The 21,762-nt window shown below is 28.9% G+C and overlaps 1 protein-coding gene across 1 annotated transcript in view; it reads left to right on the plus strand.

The window, feature by feature from the left end:
* LOC142322894 (uncharacterized) overlaps window positions 1-21,762 on the plus strand; it is a 193,484-nt gene that overhangs the window by 82,418 nt on the left and 89,304 nt on the right. The gene's annotated exons all lie outside the window — the stretch shown is intronic.

Consider the following 21,762-nt stretch of genomic DNA (forward strand, 5'->3'; position numbering starts at 1 on the left):
GTCCATCTTGAAACCTTTGTTATATTTAATTAATGCAATCTATATTGATAAACTTTTAAAATTTTGTAGGTTATATCAGTTCGCTGATGTTACTCTAGTCATAACAAATGCGTCTTATGAGCAAGCTGTATTTCATATGCAGAAAGATCTTGATACACTGTTACGTTGGGCTCATGAAAGGCTTAATTATGAAAAAATACGGTTGTAATGCACATCCGTTGCCCAAAGTCAGTAATTAAAAAAAAATTATTTTTAAAAACACATAGTTCTATGTGTTTGCAAAGTTCTTCACCTTCCTGCAATTTCCTTGTTGTAGCTTATAAATTCGAGCATAAGTATGAATATTTAAGCATTATTATTGATGAATTTTTTATTTGGTCTAGACAATTTAGTGTTATTTCTGCTCGATTGCGTAGCATGCAATGTAAAATGTATCAGCTACAGTTTTTTTGTTTCCCTAATTATGTTTTAAAAATTGTATATTACAAATTATTTCAGTCAATCTTAACAACTGGTATTATTGCTAAGGATACAAAGAAGAAGGTATACATGCTGCGGATTATTATTTAAATGTAATCCGTTCGATTCAAAAAAATGTAATTAAAACTATTTTAAAAGTCTATAACAATAAACATATTCCAGCAAATATCCAAGATTTTCATACAGTCACCAAACTTCTATTACCCAGAGGTCTGCTGTATGAAAATATTATTGCGGATAACCTTTTCTCATCAAATTTTTAAAAAATATGAAAAATAAAGCTCGCAACACACCTTACTTTATACACCGGTCTCATTAGTATGGCTATCGTACGTTGTCATATCTTGTTCCAAAGATTTGTCACCAGGAATGTTAAATTTCATTTCTATAAAGAAATTAAAGGAAGCATTCTTAATTTTTGTTTAACTGTTTAAGTAACGTGAAGGAGAGAATATTAATGTATGAGTATAAGGAGATTTTTTGTTTTACGTTAATTAATCGTAAGTTATAAGTTCTGTTTTATATTTTATTTTTCAATAGAATTATTTCTGTTTTTTGTTTTAAATTTATATTTATTACTTATATGGAAACCCATGACAAACTGCTGTATCAGGTTAGGGGATCCTATAAAAACGTAAACTGAATGAAATAAATACAAAAAAAAAATTATTATTATTGAGAAAATAAAATAAAAAGACCAAGGACCTAATAATGCAAAAAAAAATGCTATAAATATAATTAAGTTAAATCTTAAAGAAGATGGTCCTAAGGTAATACATACTTTGACAGTTTATACAAACCAGCAAAAGAAGCGTAACAAAGTCCTTTCTAAATAGACTTTTTAGCTGTTGCTCCTGATGTTTGCAACAAAAAAAGATAATGTTTGTTTAGGCGGAAATGACTATAATATTTGAAATTATAGTAAAAATATAATTTTATATATAATAACTTTAAATATAATTATTTATATTCAAAGAAATTAACTAGTAGAGCAAATTTTATAGGAAGAAGATTTCGATAAATATTAATTCCGATCAGTTTAAACCGATGTAGAAAACAATACATATTTTTAAAAAATCTCTTAATTCATTTAGCTAAAACGGACGCATGAGACATCTTTTAGGTAACCATTTAAATATGATAGTCGTAGTTATTTATTTTATTTATATTAAAAGTATTTGTATTCATTTTTTATAACGCACAGTACTTAATCTATATTTCCGCTAAATTCTTTTCGAGTTTTATTTTCCTTTAGTTAATCGCTGAAAAAAACAGCTATAATTATTATGTCCCTCCTTATAACATTCCATATTTATGATAAAGAAAATGTTTAAAAAATTAAATACCCATACCTAATTTACTGCAGTAATTTTCCAATAATTTTATAAGATGTGATAACGTAAAGTTATTCTGTCGATGAGTAAAAAAAAACATATCCAACAAACTTTTGTATTTTTCTTCATTTTGAGGTTTTTAGTAAAAAAAAAAAGATGAAAAATAAATTTGTATGTACGCAAATGTGAATGAATTCCCGTTATTATAGGTCTTCTTACTTCATTTAATATTTATTTAAACGAATTAATAAAAAGTCAAGCGATTTGGAAAAATAATCAGTAATGATTAAAATTAAATTACAATATACCACGAAAAAAGAAAAGAATTTTATGAAAATTCTATTTATGCTATAATCTTTAGGTCTATTTAAAATATCATCATCAGATACACCATTAAAACAATTTTATATAAGCATCAATCTCTTCCCAAAAATTATATTTTTATTTTCAAAAACTAATCTCATTAAAAAATATTTATTTCTAAAATGTTTAACTGTTCCAATCTATTAACTTAAAGAAAAGGTCTTTTTGAAAGAAAGACAGTCTCTTTGAAATCGCTTGCCCATGGAAACACTAATCCAAGAAAGTCATAGTGTTGGCTGTATGAGCGGAAGCATTGTCCTGATGTAACAACGTGTACTCTAGCCGGTCTGCAGATAGTGTTTGCAAATTGTTGCATCGTCTGTATGTAGCGCTCACTGTTCATTGTACCGTGAAAGTACGTCATGAAGATTCGCCTACGTGACATCGTAAACCAAACACCCATTTTTTGTCCATGCAAAAGAGACTCGTGCAGCTGGTGTGGATTATTTTCCACCAAATGCGTGAATTCTGCGCATTCACATATCTAACAAGGTGGATACGTGGTCCAAAACCAGTCATCGAGTTCTTTCCTATTTGGCGTTACAGATGACATAAATCACTGACAGAAAGCTACACGTTTTCCAATGTCTGCAGGTAACAACTCGTGAACAACACGAACGCTTGCGCAGTGCCGTGTGGGCACTACCGATGAAGAGACCAGACTGGCTATATAGGCGTCGCACAGACTTCTTGGGACTAAAAGAATATGCAGCTTTCACGTCGATCAACTTTTCTGGGTTAGCACTTTCGGTCGATCACTTTTGGTTGCACTGCCACATTCCCTGTCTCTTAGAAATTGTCGTGAATTTACTTGGGGAGGACTTCTTTGGTGCATCCACACTTTTCTGTGCAGGCATTCTAGGTCTGGGTATAACTGGCACATCTAATGTACTGGGAGACAATGGATATTTTCTGCTGCATTGTGTAACCCATTCATTATTCCTCAATTTTACTCAATTCAATCTGAACAAAACAAGGAAATATTCTTCCATAAGGTTCCGGCACTTTTTGAACACGTGCAATGTAAATTTGGTCAGAAAGGTTTAAGACACGATACTTCGATTTTTGATGATTTTATTAACGATACTACATTTCTTATGCAAAAAGTGCTTGTTCACAGCGACTGGACGGTGACACGTCGGTGGCGACTAAACGCATCAATTGGCCTTTGAAACAGATTGGAACTTTAACTAATATTTTAAACTTTTAACACTTTTTCACTTTCTTTTGCGTCTTAAATCTGTTTGATGTACACTCGGGGAGTAATTTTAATTTTCTATCCAGCAATACCACATTTATGGGTGTTTGTGTTGATGGCGTCTTAAAATGGTTCTCAACTATCGTCTTTCCTTAGCGTATTATATATGTAGAAATATTTACTTATAAATAAATAAATGAATTAAAAAACTGAACAATAGTAATAAATATTTAATTATTTGTTCAATGACTTCAGGAATTCGAAAGTACATAGCTGCACTAACAAAGACCCGCCAATTCTTCCTATCTTAAGCTACCCTGACCTAATCGTTCTCCCTATATCAAACTTCTCCCAAGTGAAACCTAATAATATATTCTCAACATCGTCTTCTTTACCCAAAGGTCTCGTATCATTGGATCTACTAACAAAAATCCTTACAGCTACTATTTCGTTTCATATTCACGCGACATGTCCCACCCAGCGGAGTCTACAAATTTTAATCGTTCTCTAACTGCATCGGGACTCGAATATAAACTGTGCAACTTAAAATTGTGACGCTTTTCTATTGTCCATTATGTTTGTCAAATGCAGGACCAAATATTTTTCTCAGAATTTTGTTCTCAAAAAAATCTAAAACTTCCATTCACGCACTGAATTCAACGACTCGTCTCACAACAATACAAGACTGTTGGTAAAACTGTTTTATATATTCTAATTTTATCCTATTTTGATAGTAACTGAGATCTCAGTAGCTTAATTACAGAATATAAGTACGCGTTTCCCGAATGTAAAAAAAATTAATCTTTTCTGAACTTCCTACCAATTTTATTAAGTCTCATTATAATCGTCCCTAGACCATTCAATTCATTAATTCTTTTGAAAGACCTCCCATTTACGCGAAGATTAATCCCATCATTTGACCTCCTGTCCGTCACCATTTACCTCTTCCACTTACCTCTTCACTTACACAAAATATTTTTACCGTTGTCAATAATGATTTTATAGTTATTTTCAACTATTTTTCTATTATTGCCTACACGTTCAAATCGTCCGCATAACTTCTTAACAAGTAGGTTCTATTTTTCTGATGACATATTCCAATTGAAAATTAAGCAAAAGATAAAAAAATCATTAGCTATCAAGAGGAAAAATAGGTGATTTCTCAAACGAATTCTATCCTTATAGCCATCCCTACAAACTTGAATCATCCTGGGTTGATAACCAAATTGCATTAATATCTAATATATCCTATCTCTTCTAATGGAATCGTAAGTCTATAAATAACTGATGAATTTCTTAATTTTACTCGCATCTCTTTTCCAAAATGCGTCTGATAATCATGATTTGATCCATCGTGGACCTATTTATTTGAAATCCACACCGATGATCCCGAAAATTTCATCGACAAAAGGTGTTAATCTTGAAAATAAAATATTAGATAAGATTTTATAACACATTGCCAACAAAGAAATACACCTATGTAATCTTAAAATTTGTCTCATTCCTTTTTTACCAAATAGAATAATAATAATAAATAGTTTCCATTCTGCTGGAATTGATTCTTTGCTCCAAATTATATTCAGTTCATCATGAATCTTCTGTGTCAGTACTTTCCCTCTTGATTTTATTATTTCTGACGGCTAGTCTATCCTCGTAACTCTATGATTATTCATTTTCATGACCGATTGCTGTAACTCTTCAATCGATGTATGGTCCAGCAGTTTTAATTTTAAAGCCTGTACTCTCAGTTCTCCTACTGTCCCCACTACTGTCCTTTACAACTTTTACTCGTGCCCTAAAAGCTTTTCCTAACCCATTAATCTCCGAAAATTCGCGAATATTTTTCTCTTTGCTATATAAATTTATCTTTTTAATTTTATTTTTTAAATATCTGTTGTTTTTTTTTTATCTGAAAGTACTAGATACTTTCCTGATACCAAAGTATTCTTTCCTGATTACTATTTTGTAGCCGTTCGACTCGTGCTAATTTTCTAAAATCGCTAAGATTGACACATTCATCATCGAACCACGATTTATTATTTTTTTTTTGTCTTACGCAGACCAATCGTTAATTTATCCGCGTTCTTTACATTATACATAGCATTATTCTAAACTTTCTCAGAATCTTGTTCTTCTTCTTAATTGAATCTATTAACAACGCATACATATACTTGATTTCTACTTTATTCTTAATTCTACCGCCATTGTTCTTAAATACTTTGGTATTGGATCTTTTAAGTACTCCTACCTGATCTCTCATATTCCTGACAATAAGACAAGTTCTATGTTTACTTGTTACTAAAACAAATCTGGATTACAATCCTTATTAGGTCTGTATGACGTTTGTTGTCCATCATTACACGGTCTATTTGATTATGTGTAAGACGATCTGGTAATCTCCTGGTTCAATTATATATATTAAAACATATACTCTTGATTACTATACTTTTTGACACTGCAAAATTTTTAAGTCTAACTGCATTATAGTTACTTACTTCAAGCAAATTGAATTTCCCTGATGTAGGGGGATAGAATTTCTTTTTCTATCTTCGTATTGCAATCTTCTAGCAGAATTTTCATAGGGTACCTTGGAACGTTATCCAAATTCCGATCTAATTTTTCATCAAAATCATCCTTAACCGTATCTGCCTTCTCTTAAGATGAGCCGTGCACGTCGATGAAGTACCATCTACTCTCCAATTTCAATAGTGACAAAATATCATTGATTAATTCAACTTTTTATGACTAAAAAATCCCGTGCCTAAATTATGATTAGCAGTCCTTCTATCAAACAAAGTACATTCCCTGTCCTCAATATCTTCGCCTACTCATCTGATTTTTTGTTGAGTAACGAAATCTAACCTATATTGTTCGGCTCTACTGACTAATCGTTGATACGCTGCTAGCATGAACAAGCTTCTATCATTTCACGTTGAAAATTTTAGATCCCTACCACTACGAATCCTATCGGTTGAATAAAATCCCATATCGTTCCTTACTGGATATGAGAGGTTTGTAGTCGGAGAACATTCAAATTATTTTCTGTATTACGCTGTCAATATTAATAAATTTAAATTGACGCTGTATGTATATAAATTTATGTTGACGCTGTGTGCGGATCAGGTGTAAGTCAAGTATCGATACGTTCAGCGATACCGAATTTGGAAACCTAATGTAGATTCAGGAACTTTCAAATCACTCGTTATTGTGACTTACACTGCCCTCGGGAAATCTCCCCAGAAACCCAGTACGGCTGACATCCGAACGCCAGTTGGCGATTCTAGGACCGGTGAGACTTTTACCTACTGTTAGTTAACTGTTTCTGCTGTCTAGTGTAAGGATCGGTCCTAATGGTGGCCTGTAGTGCTCGACCTGTTTTTCTGGTACCCTGTATGAGCCGGCCATAGGGAAACTACAAACCCTTAAGACTCCATCTCATGCGAGGTATCTCGAGTATCTCGAGGTATCATTAGTACTAATGTTACTATATTGCGAACCTTTGTTCTATTTTTTGATTGTTATTGTGGTGGGAATCATCACTCCCACTTCCGACTCAGTAAGCTATCCGCGACTGTTTATTCAATACCTTCACAGTTACCCTCCATGTTTAGAGGCCTTTCTTGTATCCGCAATCTAAGAACGCGTTGGGTCATGTATACTGGGACATACGTGAAAAGAATCCGTATTTGCACTCAGAACAATAAATACTAACTGACAAATAAACATTAGTCTACTTACAAAACGCTATAAAAACTAGTATTATTAGCCAGGGTGTTTTTAGAATAAGAGTAAAAAAATAAAACTAAAATAAGAAAAACTATATAAACAACTGTTATTTTATATTTTACTTCCTTGTACGAAGTAATGGAAATATTGTGATCGCGAAAAATATCGGTTTTCAGATTTCAACGGAAATATCCATTTTGACCATCCCTGAAGTCATTTTGATTAGTTTCGGAGTAATATCTGTACGTACATATGTATGTGTATCTCACATAACTCAAAGATGATTAGCCATAGGATTTTAAAATTTTGGATTCAGGATTGTTGTAACATCTAGTTGTGCCCTCCCCTTTTGATTGCAATCGACTGAACCAAAAGTGTAAAAAGCCCAAAATCCAAAAAAATTTGAATTTTGAATTTTTTTTAACTACAATAATAAGCCCTTATCGAAAGCTTTTCAACGATATGTCATAAGTGGTACTTATTTTCATTGGTTCCAAAGTTATAGCCAAGTAAAATTTTAATTAATGAAATATCTGTATCTTACAAGGGAAGGCACATCGGTTCGATCATCTCCTTTTTTATAACTTTTTTTTAATTTATTTTTTTTATCTTTTTTAATTTAAATATATTGATTTATTAATAATTATTAACCCGTAATTGTAAAAAAAAATACAATAAATAATTATTCAATAATAGCAATAAAAATATAAAAAATATGAAAAGAATCAATAGTTATTAGTGAAATAAAATTTTATGTACTTTTAAAAATGTGTATATGTAATTTAATAGGCATTATTACATATCTGTATATGTAATAGATTTGGTGAAACACCTGATTATTTAATATTAATTGAAAATTATAATTTACAATCGTATTATTTTTGGATTTTCTAGTTTAATTTTATCTACATTAAAGTTAACTACAGAGTGACTGAAAAATAGACTCTCACAAGAACAACATATACACTAGGCATACATGCCCAATCTTTAATAAATTTAAAAAAATTCTTATCTTTAAGTTCATTACTCCTCTGATATTGTCGGACAATATTCTCCCTAAGTCGGAGTTGATCGTCATTTCGTTTTATTTGTTTTTGTTGCCAATCATTTAATTGTTCTTTGGTATGACATAATTCTTCTGATCTTAATTTGTGTACACGTTCTCGATTTTTCAAATTTCCTCTGTGTTTATATTCATCATCCTCTCTTAATTTTTTATTCTTTCCTTGGTCTTAACGTCTTCTCCCTTTATATTTATCATCTCTTAATCTTTTTATTCTTCCCTTGTTCTTAACATTTTCTTCCTCTTCTTGTCGTTTTTTTGAGATATATTTCTTCAAGTTACCTTCCATTTTCCTGTATGATTGTTTCTTTTTCATTTTTGATTATTCACCAAATAAACCAATAATAAAAACTGAAAATTTTACACCGTAAGGTCGAGATTAACATTTGTAGTGTACAGGAGTTCACTTAAAGGAATAGTTCAATTATTATTAATTTTTATTTGTACGACACACCAGAAATCTTTGTTAATCATCAGCTCATGAAGATACGAATAATATTTATCTACTAATAGGAGTAATAAAGGGACTAATACTCTGTCCTAATATTTCACATAAGATTGTTGAATTAATAATTGTATAAATATTTGATGTTAATAAAAACTAATATTTCAGCAATCGTGTAACTGTCCACTTTATTAAAGAATTGGAGGATCGTATCTCACTTTCAAATGAAATAAGTTAAAATGAAGTACAGCAAAAAATGTGTATATAATTTAATAGGCGTACAAGGAAGTCAAGTGGTGTTCTTTTCCAATTGAAACGTATTTTAACTTTAAAACATCTAAACCATTTAAGGCTCCAATATAATTTTTTTTAAACTTTGTAAAAGTATTCTTATGATCCGATTTTATTTCAATAACAGTTTAGCATAAATATTTATTTTTTTTTTACAAAAAAAAAATTAAATAAATAAAAATATTTTCCCTAAATGAAACATCGTGTGTTTTGAATCGAGTAAGATTAATAAAAACATCTTAATAAATATGTTTTTATTTACATAGTTTAAAATATTATAATTTAAGGTATTTTAGATACGATATACGTTACCTTAAGACAGATTACCTTCCGCAGAATTGAATTTATGATGATCATAATAATAATTATAATAATCATAAAAACTTTTACTGGTTAAACGTAAAACATTTTTTAATTATTTTCTTTTGATAAGTACAAAATGAAAAAAAAATAATGTAAGATTTTATAGGGAATAACAATTTTAAACTTTGTCACTGGGAAGAATCAAATGAGAAATATTCAAATTCCGGGAAAGTTCAGCAACATCTTTTCAGCGCTTTTTGTATTTATACTTCAATATAGCGCTTTTTGTATATATCATTCAATATATACCTCTGAATACGGTCGGTTAAATGCACGCTAATGATAGTTATCCTAAAATGTTTTATTAATATTCAACTGTCTAAATAATTTCTCACCAAAGTTTGTATACAGACAATAGCTCATACGCGGGTGTATAAATATATCAAAATATGTATATAAGCATTTATTATGTATGTATGATAAAATGATAAGTGTGATAAAAGCTCCGAGTTACAACCGTAGCTGTAACAGTATACAACGTAAATGCAACATTATTGCATTTCAAAATTGCTTTTACAAGAAAATGATAAAAGACAGTCTAAATGTACGGCAGAATCAACGAAGCATACCTCAAGCTTTAAGCAAGAAGGTGTTATATGTGTTACTTTGTGTCAACACTTCTTCAACTACTCAGTATGAGACTAGTAAATAAGTTTGAAAAGTTTCTGTCTTTTAAACCACAAGTTTTCAGAATAAAGTTCTACGTCAAATATTCCATGTAGCTCTGTTTTTTTTTTTTTTTTTTTTTTTTTTTTTTTTTTTTTTTTTTTTTTTTTTTTTTAAAAGAAAGATTTAAGTAAAATTTACAGGTTATATCAGAAAATTAAATTTCATTAGTGTTATAAGTAATTAAGTTAAAATCAAGTGTAATAAAATAATGATAAAATAAACAGTAATAACTATTTTATAAAATATATATATATAAAAATTTAATAAATAAAACTTTGATTTTTTTGATAGATTTAAACATTTTCTTAGTAAAAAAAAAATGATCTAAACTATTTTTACAATTTTTGTGTGTTTTATTATTATATAATAAACTTAAGAACCGCTGATCTATCTGATTTAAGTGAAGTATTTTATTATTTGAAAGTTTATAGATCAGAATGACTGATAGGTTATATTAATTCTCCAGATTTTCCAAATATTTTCCAATACATTCAAAGGTTCACGACTTTTAACAGAGTTCATCTTTCTCTTAGTGAAAAAACGATTTTCAGCTATGTTATTGATTATTTTTCGTTCTATCAAAGCAATTTTATAACAAAATATAAGGCACGCGTAATGTTTAACAAATTTCATATAAAACTTCTTTTTTTTTAAATAATGGATTTGAGGTTCATTTTTTTTTTTAATTGACCACAGTGAAAGCCATATTATTCAAAAATAATATTCAGACATAACAAATTAATATTACATTAAAAATATATCACAATTACAGTTCCATTGAATTATGCATCTGGGGCGCGTAGCCAAAAAAAATAAACAATAAAGAACAAAGCTTTTAAGGAAACGTAAACCAAAACTTGGTCACTAGCGAAGATACGTCCTGGTTCTCATATAGAGATGGTCCAACAAGTCTGAATTTGAAAAATGACTGTTAGAATACGCAGACAAAGAATAAAATAACAGCATAGATTAAAAATAAAGTATATTTTAATAGATTTGTGTATTACAATTCTTTAGTATCAGCATTAAAATTTACAGTGATTAATTTGTTTAGAATCTACTGCACACTGTTTTAATATACTATTCTTATTACCAATTTATTTTGTTAAACCTTGTCTAGACATATAAAAAATGTTAACAATAGATTACAAGTTTCAACATTTATTAAAAATATAGATTTAACAAATCAGAACAATTTTTTATATAAGATTTTAAAGTATGAGAAGTTAAATTTAATTTAAAAATTTTCAATAAAAATTAATTGTTTTAAAAATATTTTTAACATAAAATTATAAGTGAATAAGAAGTATGTTATCATGGTTTGCAAGTTTATGATGTTTTTGTGATATATACATAAATGTATGCAGCTCATGATGCGAATAAAGTTCGCATCATGAACAAAATATTTCTGTTTGTGTAACGAAATAAGGTGTCATCCTATTTCAATTATTCTGTACTTAGGGTTGATATATTAAATATAAATTAATATATATATGAATATTAACTTAAATTTAATTTATTTAAGTTTATTTTCCTCTTGATTGGGTAGAATTAAATATAACAAGACATATTTTACTTAAAAATATTGTCTTTATTAATCTCTTGGGTTAACCAATCAACTATACAAACTTATAAATTAAAATCACTACGTTTCACTTAGAATTCTCTAAGCTTTCTCAGGCGACAATACACATTCATACACTTCATACAGAATTCTCTTGCATACTAAGAAATTAACTGATTTACCCATCCTAGATAACAATATTTTGTCCCCTCCCTTATTGTAATAGATCATTAGATTGTACAGAATACTCATACATGCCTCATCTTTAGATAACTATATGTATTGCTTTATATAACCTGATTGCTATTCCTATGTATTGAAACCTCTACAATGCACATATTTTTATAAGAAATTACAAAAATTAAACATTATTTTCCTTAAAACTAAATTTATAATATAAATATATTATTATTATTTAAAAAAAATTAAATTAACGTATATTTTGCTTATCTCCGGCTATGTCCGTTCTACTGTTGACAGCGTTTGTATTTTTTTATGTATATCATTTCTAGAGTGGTCCTTTATGTGTGTTTTGAGCTTTTTCTAATATTTGGATGCTGTTGAAATCAAATGAGTATTTATGTTCTATTGTATGTTTTTTGAGCGCTGTCAGTTCCTTTTTTATATTTATGGGCTTCTATTTTTTTAAGGTACTGAGATGTTTCTCCAATGTACACAGCGTTACAATCTTTAGACGGAATGTCGTATACTACGTTGGCTTCATTTTCTATCGGCGATTTTAATTTAGAAAACATACTATTGTTGTAATTTGATGGGCTACTGTGAAATCCTTTTGTAGTAATTTTTAATCTTTTCAGACAGATCTGCGGCATATGGTAGTGCAACATAATTCTCTCTTACTATTTTTTCTAGGATGGTTGGCTGATATACTATTACAGTGTTTATAAATTGTATTTTTAAATATTTTATTTATGATATTTTTCATATAATTATTATTTATTAATAGGTCGTTTGCTTTTTTTATATATGCTGGTCTATCTTCGGGATTTGAAAATTTTATTACTCTGCAAGATTCTTGACTACTGATTTTTTTTGTGATATTGGTTGTGTTTATAGGAAATTTAGGTATCTGCCTGAAGATGTTGAGTTTATATCCTATTTTGGTGATATTTTCATTTCGAAATGAGTTATTGTTAAATCCAAAAGGTTTATACTATTGTTAATCTCAACTTCCTTTGTAAATTGTATATGTTCATTAAATAGGTTAAATTCTTTTAACATTAAATCAATATCCTGTTCCCGTGCACATATTAGAATGTCATCTACGTATCTTTTATAGAATGAAACCTTAATATTTAATTTTTTTAATAGTTTATTTTCTAAATATTCCATAGTTAGGTTTACTAAGCAGGCTGAGATTGGTGACCCCATCGCTAAACCACGGCATTGTTCATATAATATATTTTAAAATTTAAAATACATATTATCTATGCAAATATTTATACATTCAAAAAATTTTGTTTTTTTAATTTTAGTTGTTTTTTCAATTTCACTCTATTTGCTTTCTATCGCTTTAATTACTAAATTCTTCGGAATGCTGGTAATATAATGAAATTACATCCAACGAAATTAATTTGTGGTGTGTGGATATTATTTGCTTATTAATAAATGTGTGGAATTCCCATGAATCTTTGATGTTGTATTTATTTTTTCCGATTATTTGTTGTAATGTATTAACCAAAAATTTGGATAGTCTGTGTATCGGACATTGCATGCAGCTTACTACAGGTCTTATAGGATAATCATTTTTATGTAATTTTATTAGACCGTAATTTCTTGGCGGTATCGCGTTATTGATACTGATTAGTTTAGCTTCTTCTTTTGTTGTATACCCATGTGTAGACAAAATTTTGGCTATTTTATTATTTTCTAGTTGTAATTTATTGGTTGTATTCCTTTTTATTTCTCTGTATGTGGTTTTATCATTTAAAATATTTTCCATTTTTGTTGAATAATCTTTATTGTTCATGATAACTGTTTTATACTTTTATCAGCATATCAGCACGTGTGAGTAACAGGATCTATTACAATAAGGGTGGGGACAAAATATTGTTATATAGAATGGGTAGATGGGTAGTTTCTTAGAATGCAAGAGAATTCTGTATGAAGTGTGTATGAATGTGTATTGTCACCTGAGGAAACTTAGAGAATTCTCTAATAAAGATAATACTTTTAAGTAAAATATGTCCTGTTATTATATTTAATTCTATCAAGAGGAAAATAAACTTAAAAAAAGAACATTTAAGATAAATATTCATATTCCCCATATATATGGGGAATTAATGGTATTTTCAAAGAATTATTTCATCAGTTTTTAAAGAATTTATTTTGAGCTAGCCCGAAAATATTAATAAAAATAAAGGACAACACACATACGTAAGTACATAGATATTACGGAAAATGGTATGAGAGTTTTTGTGTTTTTGGACTGAGGGAGTCTTGAAACATCGACATTTGCAAAATACCCGAAATTTTGATCGATCCCTTTACAGTTATACTGTGACAGCAGCAATAGAACTTTAGCCGGTTAAGTAAAAAAGTAAAACACTGTTACAGACTCAAAGTCCGAATAACGAAAACAATTAGAGAGTGGAGCTATATGGAAAATCGATAGTCCGGATTAAGGAATTTACATACTTAAGTACAGTGATATCAGAAGATGAAATAACTGATAAAACGTATAGGGACAAGAAATCAAAAGAGGAGTCAGTCAACATTTTATGTAAAAGGGTTCTTTTTAGGATAGGTAACCGCCAATAAAGTACAAGCATGTTTTCTGTAATATGTACTACTTACCTATCTTTATGTATGAATCTGGGGTGTGGAAATTAGTCAGTATATACGGAAAACTAGATGAAATACAATTAGAACAGGAGACGTCGGCGGGAAATTAGGTAGAGATTTAAAACAAAGTTAAGCTTGGGACAGCTACATCGAACGAACATTCCAACCCCCGTAGGGGAAGATACCCGCCTCGTGACGATTCCGGTCGCCACCCCCCCTCCAAACCGTTACAAGCACTGATGGGTTTTAACGGGATAACATCGAATGGACAGGAAAAAATACCAGGAAAAGTGTGGGTAGAGAAGGAAAATACCATTAATGTAAGAGGGTAGCCTCGGGAACATTTAACAGGTTCAACGGAAGAAATGGATAAAATATGTGACCTTTAAAGACTGTTTGAAAAGAAGTGATTTTTCAGACAGAAACGTGAAGGCATAATGTAGATGGGCCGTCAGATTTATTAACAATATCATTAAAAAAAACATTAAAAATTAATAAATTTGTGATATAATAATATATAAATATAATTTTCACATAATAATATGTAAATTTTATTAATAGTATAGAATATATTATTTATGCTATTAGAAAATAAGAAAACATATAAAAAATCATAAAATGAAAATATTAAAAAGATAGTTTTAGTATGAAAGCTTATCATTAAAGTTTTTTTGTCCATTAACATCAACTTTCCAATCTTAAAAAGTATGATAAAAATTAATTTATAATTGACATCATTCAAAGATTCTATCATAATAATACATTTAAAATGAACAAGAATTACTACTGATATAAAGGATGCATCGTCAATTTTATATCCTGATATTTAACAATTCAGTAACTTTATAAATTTATAATGAAGAATATTAATTATTTTATAAAAATAAAAACTAAGGTTATATAATTAATGTAATAAATAAAAATATTATTGTGAAAAAAAACGAGAACTTAAACAGTTGTTGCAGAACAATTATTACTGTTTGTGAATAAGAAATTATGCCAATAAAATCCGGTTTATATATTACCTTTTTTTGTCCTAATCAAATCAATAACAAATAAGATCCTTTTGATTATAAAATCAATCGAAATCGGCGTATACGAAAAGTGACGAATTAAATTTTTTTGTATAGATATGTGTCTAAATGAACAAATGTTTTGCACCTGCAATCACAGCAAATGCAAGAGAATATTATAAAAGTCACATGTCCAGATTCTATTACGTGATCTGGAACTAATCTACAAAAATTTATAGTCAGTATGTAAATATTTTGTATATAAAATAAAAATTTTTACATTAATTTTGTGATTTTTATAATAAACTTAAAAAATCTGAATACATATCGTACAATAAAGAAAGAAAAGTTATTTATTAATTCCTATAAAAACTATATTGTGTTAAATATTACAAAAAGGTTTACAAGGTACTGGATCAAATAAACAGATATTCTTATCTACGAAAAATTTCGCTGTTTTTTTTTGTTGCAATTTTAAAGTTATTTCTCTTAGTAATAATTATAACTGGATTAACTTTTTTCTTTTTTTTTAATCCAGATAATTTTAAACCACTTATACATTTAGAAATTTGGCGTCATGTAAGGCAACATATCGTACAAAATCTGCCTAATTCTTTATATCTAAACCCGAAAATATGGGTATACTTCTAACACCATAAATACTTAGAAAATTAAAATTTTTAATCGATATATTTATAAGCATTTTTCAAACAAGCTTATATACACATATATATATATATATATATATATGTTTATTTTTCTCGCATTATGCGAGAACCAACCGACTGATTGCTTTTAAATCTTCAGGATACATTCGTGTTATCTCGGATGGTTTTAAGCCATAGACCGCGGTCCTAGCCCCCCTGAGGATGAAGTTGTGAATTAAAAATTTCATTAAAAAAATAAGATTAATCCTTTCACTTCATTATTATATTTCTGTCACTATGGCAACAGAAATAAGTTATGAATTCTTCGTCATCATACGCGTGTGTACTTTAATAAGCGTAGTTACTATTATTCTTCCCAAATCAGCTGATTTGGAAGTCGAGAGTTCCAGCGTTCAAGTCCTAGTAAAGTCAGTTATTTTTACACGGATTTGAATACTAGATCGTGGATACCGGTGTTCTTTGGTAGTTGAGTTCAATTACCATCTCAGGGACGGTCGAACTGAGACTGTACAAGACTACACTTCACATACATATCATCCTCTGAAGTATTATCTGAAAGGTAATTGCCGGAGGCTAAACAGGAAATAGAATGTTACTATTATTCTGTCTTTTGTACATAGGTTTCTTTCTCAGGTTTCTATAAAATCTGAATACTATTAATTGTTATTTGTCAGTATTATTCTCACAACTATGAGGATAACCAACACCGTGGGCGTCCAGGGGGTGGTGCCCCCTGGCTAATATATATATATATATATATATAAAACAATAAAAAGCTTATGATAATCTTCTAAATTTACTCACCAGCTTATACGTTTTTTTTTTCATATTATACTACAATTCTTTGGCGCCAGAAAAACAAAATATTATTAGAAGTGGTACTCAAATCGGAAATTCGTTTCTATTAATAAAAATAAAAAATAAAAATTAAATCTAATATATTAAACCTCGGTTAATCGGGAGTATCAACCGATACTACGCACTAGCTATTGTTGCTGTGTAGCTCACAACACAATGTTCACCAATTTTTGTATAAATGTATCAATCCAAAGATTATTTAGATTCAAACCATTTCTTCTGATTCTCTGATCAATAGTTACAGACTATTATAAAACTTCAAATGTGCTAAATAAAAAATTATTTGCATTAAAAAAATAATAAAAGATAAAATTCTGGGATGTTTAATACTGTAGTTCAATTTTGGAATTATCAAGATAAAATAAGAAAAATATATGGTAAATATACAAAAGTATAGATTTCGAACGTAACTTTTCGTACAACAAAAGGGATTATTAAAAAAATAAAAAAACGTAATGTCGTAACTGGGAAATTAAAATAATAAGTAATTTCAGAGAATTGTTGACTGCACTATCTATCTTAATAACTGCCTCTTTGTTTTAGCAGTGGCAGCTAACGTAAAAGCTTTTAAGTTATTTTAACAAAGCATTATCATTACAACAAAGATATTTGAGAAAATCATAATTAATATTAAATTTCTGTATAATACGGAATATTTCAAAATAAATACAAAGCTATCTAAAAAGTTCACTTTGGACTTTATAAATTATTTATTTCTAAATAATACCTAGTAAAACTTTACGTCGTAAAATAAGTTCCATTAACAAACAGTTGCTTAATAAGCGTATATAAAATCACATTTGATAACTCTGCCGAGTTTTACAACAGCTAAACCGGGGAGATCATTCTAAAAACTGTTCAGAGAACACATCGACTACAATCAAATTAATGAAAACGTTTACAAACAATAGAGCAAATATTGAAACAAATTTTTAACTTTTTCACTCGTAAGGAAAGGAAAACTACTTGAGACTTTTTTTTTACGTCGGAGGAGGGAAAATCTGCAACCAGACGCCCAGCAGCCCGTACTACTGGGTGTGTAGGGTTTCCAGGGACCTACTAAAATCCCTCCCCCTCATACTCTAACTGTTTGAGACCTAGAACAATTTCAAGTGGATCTATTCAAACATATGTACTTATTACGTCCTAAAAATACTCTGAACAGTAAAAAGCAACAAGGTTTCACATTACTTTGCTTATCCCGCATTTCCTTCATCAAAGCCAAAATTACAACTAGTTTTTCCACCAACCTTAGCGTTTGTTTATTCTCCAAGTAAATTGTCTTTGATTATTTATCCTAAAGATAGTTAAAACAAAAAAAAAATTAATAGTATCCAAAATAAGAAAAACCAATATTTTCTACGTAGATAAAAAAGTTTTTAAGAGGAACGCATCTAGTTTTCCTACATTGAAAGATTTTCTAGACCTACTTTATATGATAAATTTTGAAATGTGTTGAAGCAAGAAAGATGACATTTTTCTTATGCATCTTAAATGACCTATATATTCTGTGAAACACATCTTAAACTCTTTATTTTACTAATTTATAATATTGCAATTTATGATAGTGTTTAATATTAGTTTACGCTGTTTTAAAATAGTATTAAAAATTTTTATAGGCTGTTAAAGATAAAACCAAAAAGATTCGATAGCTTAACGCTGTTCATCACACGAAACTGAATTCTTTTTATAGCAATTCAAAAAATTAAAATCGAAAGTATAAATAATTAAACAAAATAGAATTTTTTGGACTTGACTTACGAGATTTTGTAAATTTTTATTTTTATTTCTGGGATATATCTCTTTATTAACAAACTAAATTAAAAATTTTATATAAATATATATACTATTTACTTTCCTGTCTAAATAGTTTTATAACTCTAGAAGGGAAAGTATTGTTAATCGGTCCAATTTGGGCATATGCGGTTTTCACTGGACTTTGACGTTTGACACCTAAGGAACCCAAAAAAACCGGTTGGAAATTTTCCGGATGTTAATGTTCGTATGCGCTTGTATTCGGTGTTAGCCTCTAAATCACCTTATATCTCCAGAACTACTGGATCAATTTTGACCAAACTTTGTCAGATGACTGCTATATATGGAGCATTGATGCCATTACATTTTCAACTTAAAAGGTTAAGGGGGTGAGGCTGTAGAGTAAGGTCATCCTCAGTATCTCGAGATTTCGCCTAATTAAGGTCATATTTTTCTTAGACAGTTGTTAACGATTAAAAAATAACAATATCTGCAAAAAAATAGTTTTTCAAAATCGCACTCCCACCCTAGAAAATGCTGTTGTAGTCGTCTGCAATGTTAAGACGAAACACGTGAACGGTAGATTTTAAAAAATAAATGAATAGTATTTAAAGTGTTAAAAAGTAACTCGTTTTGGCCAGGTCTCGAACTTGATCGCTCGATCGACTCGACAGCTGCGTTAAGCGTCGCTGTTACACCGGTCTCCCGACCGTGGAAGCAAAATTTTTTCTATGTAAGTTGTGAAATTACATTAGTTTAGTTAGTGCCAACCGTCACCGCTAGTACCGCTACACCCGCGCAAATCAAATACGGTATGCCCGCACGCTTTAGTTAGAATCATTGAATTATGCAAACGAAAAAATATTAAATTTAAGTAAAACCATAAATATTTTAAATTAGGTTGTGTAAGTGTGTGTAAGCCGTGCATCAGTAACAATCCACAGTTTAAGTACTTTCCTAGAACGCTGCTTTAGCCACGCGACGAGGAAGTCCTACACAACAGCTTTCTTTAAAATAATCTGCCTGGCTAAAAAATTTCCCATTGACTTGTGCTGAATATTTTTTTGCAAAATGGAAAGATTAAAAAAGGTAAAATATGTAAAAAAATAAAAAAATAATAAAAACAAAGAGTTGCACATGAAATATTTTACTCTAAAATATAACTCTCAGCTAAAATGAAATAAATATTTCCAAACAATTTTTTATATTAAATATTTTACAGTAGGACAAATAGCTTGATTTATTATCTAACCAGAACATTTTTCCAGCATTCCAAATATTAAAATAAAAATAAAATATTTATAAAATAAATAAATGTTTTATACTTAAAAATTTCACAAATTTTAAACTTCTATTTTCAATTTCATCACTAACGATCTAAATACACGCACACGATTTCATTTATTAAACTTTATATAGAGCTACGCAGACATCCACAACATGCCTTCTACTTCGTTTATTTAAAAAAAAAAAAAAAACTATTTATAAAAAACGCATACAAAAATAATAAAAGATGTATATATATATATATATATATATATATATATATATCCTAAAAATTTTGATTATACAAAGTTATTCCACTGGAAGCTTATACTTTTTTAACTATTATTATTATTTTTTCATTGGCTAAAAATTAAAAGGAGAATGAAAACTACCTATAACAAAAATTATATAAAAATTTTAAAAATTCTGCTTATTAAACCCCACAGTTATATTATTATTTTTACCTACCCTGTAATAAATTTTTTAAATAATCAAAATTAAAAAGAAAAACATACAAAAATGACAAAATTTTCTTTGAAAAGAATTTTATTAAACTTTAACATCTTAATATTTTTAAAGGCCCAAATAATTTTAAATATTATAAACGTCTAAGTATATAAAAACTTGAATAATTTTACGCTAAGTGAAATTTATTTTTCAACAGTAAAAGGAAATAAAAAGGAAGGAACCACGTAACATTTTCTAAGTTTTAAATTTCATACCATGAAATTCATTTTGTTATCAAAATACACAGAAGTTTACAATTTTCAAAACGACAAAGTTTTTAATTGATTTAAGATTTATTTTTTTTATATTTTATATTTTTAAATCATGAATCTCATGATAACTTTATCACTGTTTTATCTTTATCTACTCGGTTAAACGAACAAAACTGATTAAAAAATAATTTCCAGTTTGTTAATAGTATAATATTTCTTGGAGCAATACTTCTACGTTAGAACACTGAATATAACTTTTTTTTTATAAAATAAAAAAATATTCTTAAAATGAGATGATAAACATAGAAATTTAATGAAGTACTAATTTAAAAAAAATGAAATTTATGAAAAAAAAATATTTTCTTAGTCTGGTTGAAATTTGAGATATATTACAATCATTGTTATTCAAGTAAATAGGACATATTATTATGTACAGTTTCGCGCATTACGTACGTATATGTATTTTGTAAAAGAAACAACAGATAACTATTAAAAATTAAAAACAGCACTGCCGAAAAAAACATTGCTGACAAAAATTTTGTTCTGGTTAGGTTCTATCGTGATTTTGTATCATACTAGCAAATACCTCGTTTGAATTTTGAAAATCGGAAGATCGGTTGCGAAGATATAACAACATTTCCAAATAACCGTGATCTGTTACATCAAGAGTGTATCTGATGCATGCAAAAGTTAGCCTTCTACCTACTAACAAATACCCCGTTTGAATTTTGAAAATCGGACGATTGTTTGCAGAGATATTATAAGAGTACCCTGTTGCTGCATCTCCCATAACAGCACCTCAGGGGCACCCCGTTTGTTAACAGTTGATAGAGATGATTGGTCTAGCCTCGCACGAGGTGCTCGCAACACCTCACCACTCTAGCGTAACATGAGGTTCCCATGAGAACCCATTATTATTAAACAGAAATTATTTAGATTTATTTAATATTTTTTTATTTTATTTAACGTAAATTTACTTTCATTATTTTTGTAATAGTAGTCATTCAATTGATAGATAATACCCGGCTTACACAGAGGCTTACACATGGTTCACAATTCATTAAAGTTTGTGCTTCAACCGGCAAATTTCTACTTTTTTTTATAAGTATATATATACATACATATTTATATAGCCTATGATACTTACGGAGATATAAGGATTCCAACGCGAGGTTATTGATT

Source organism: Lycorma delicatula, chromosome 4 (assembly GCF_047948215.1).
Source record: "Lycorma delicatula isolate Av1 chromosome 4, ASM4794821v1, whole genome shotgun sequence".
NCBI lineage: Eukaryota > Metazoa > Arthropoda > Insecta > Hemiptera > Fulgoridae > Lycorma > Lycorma delicatula.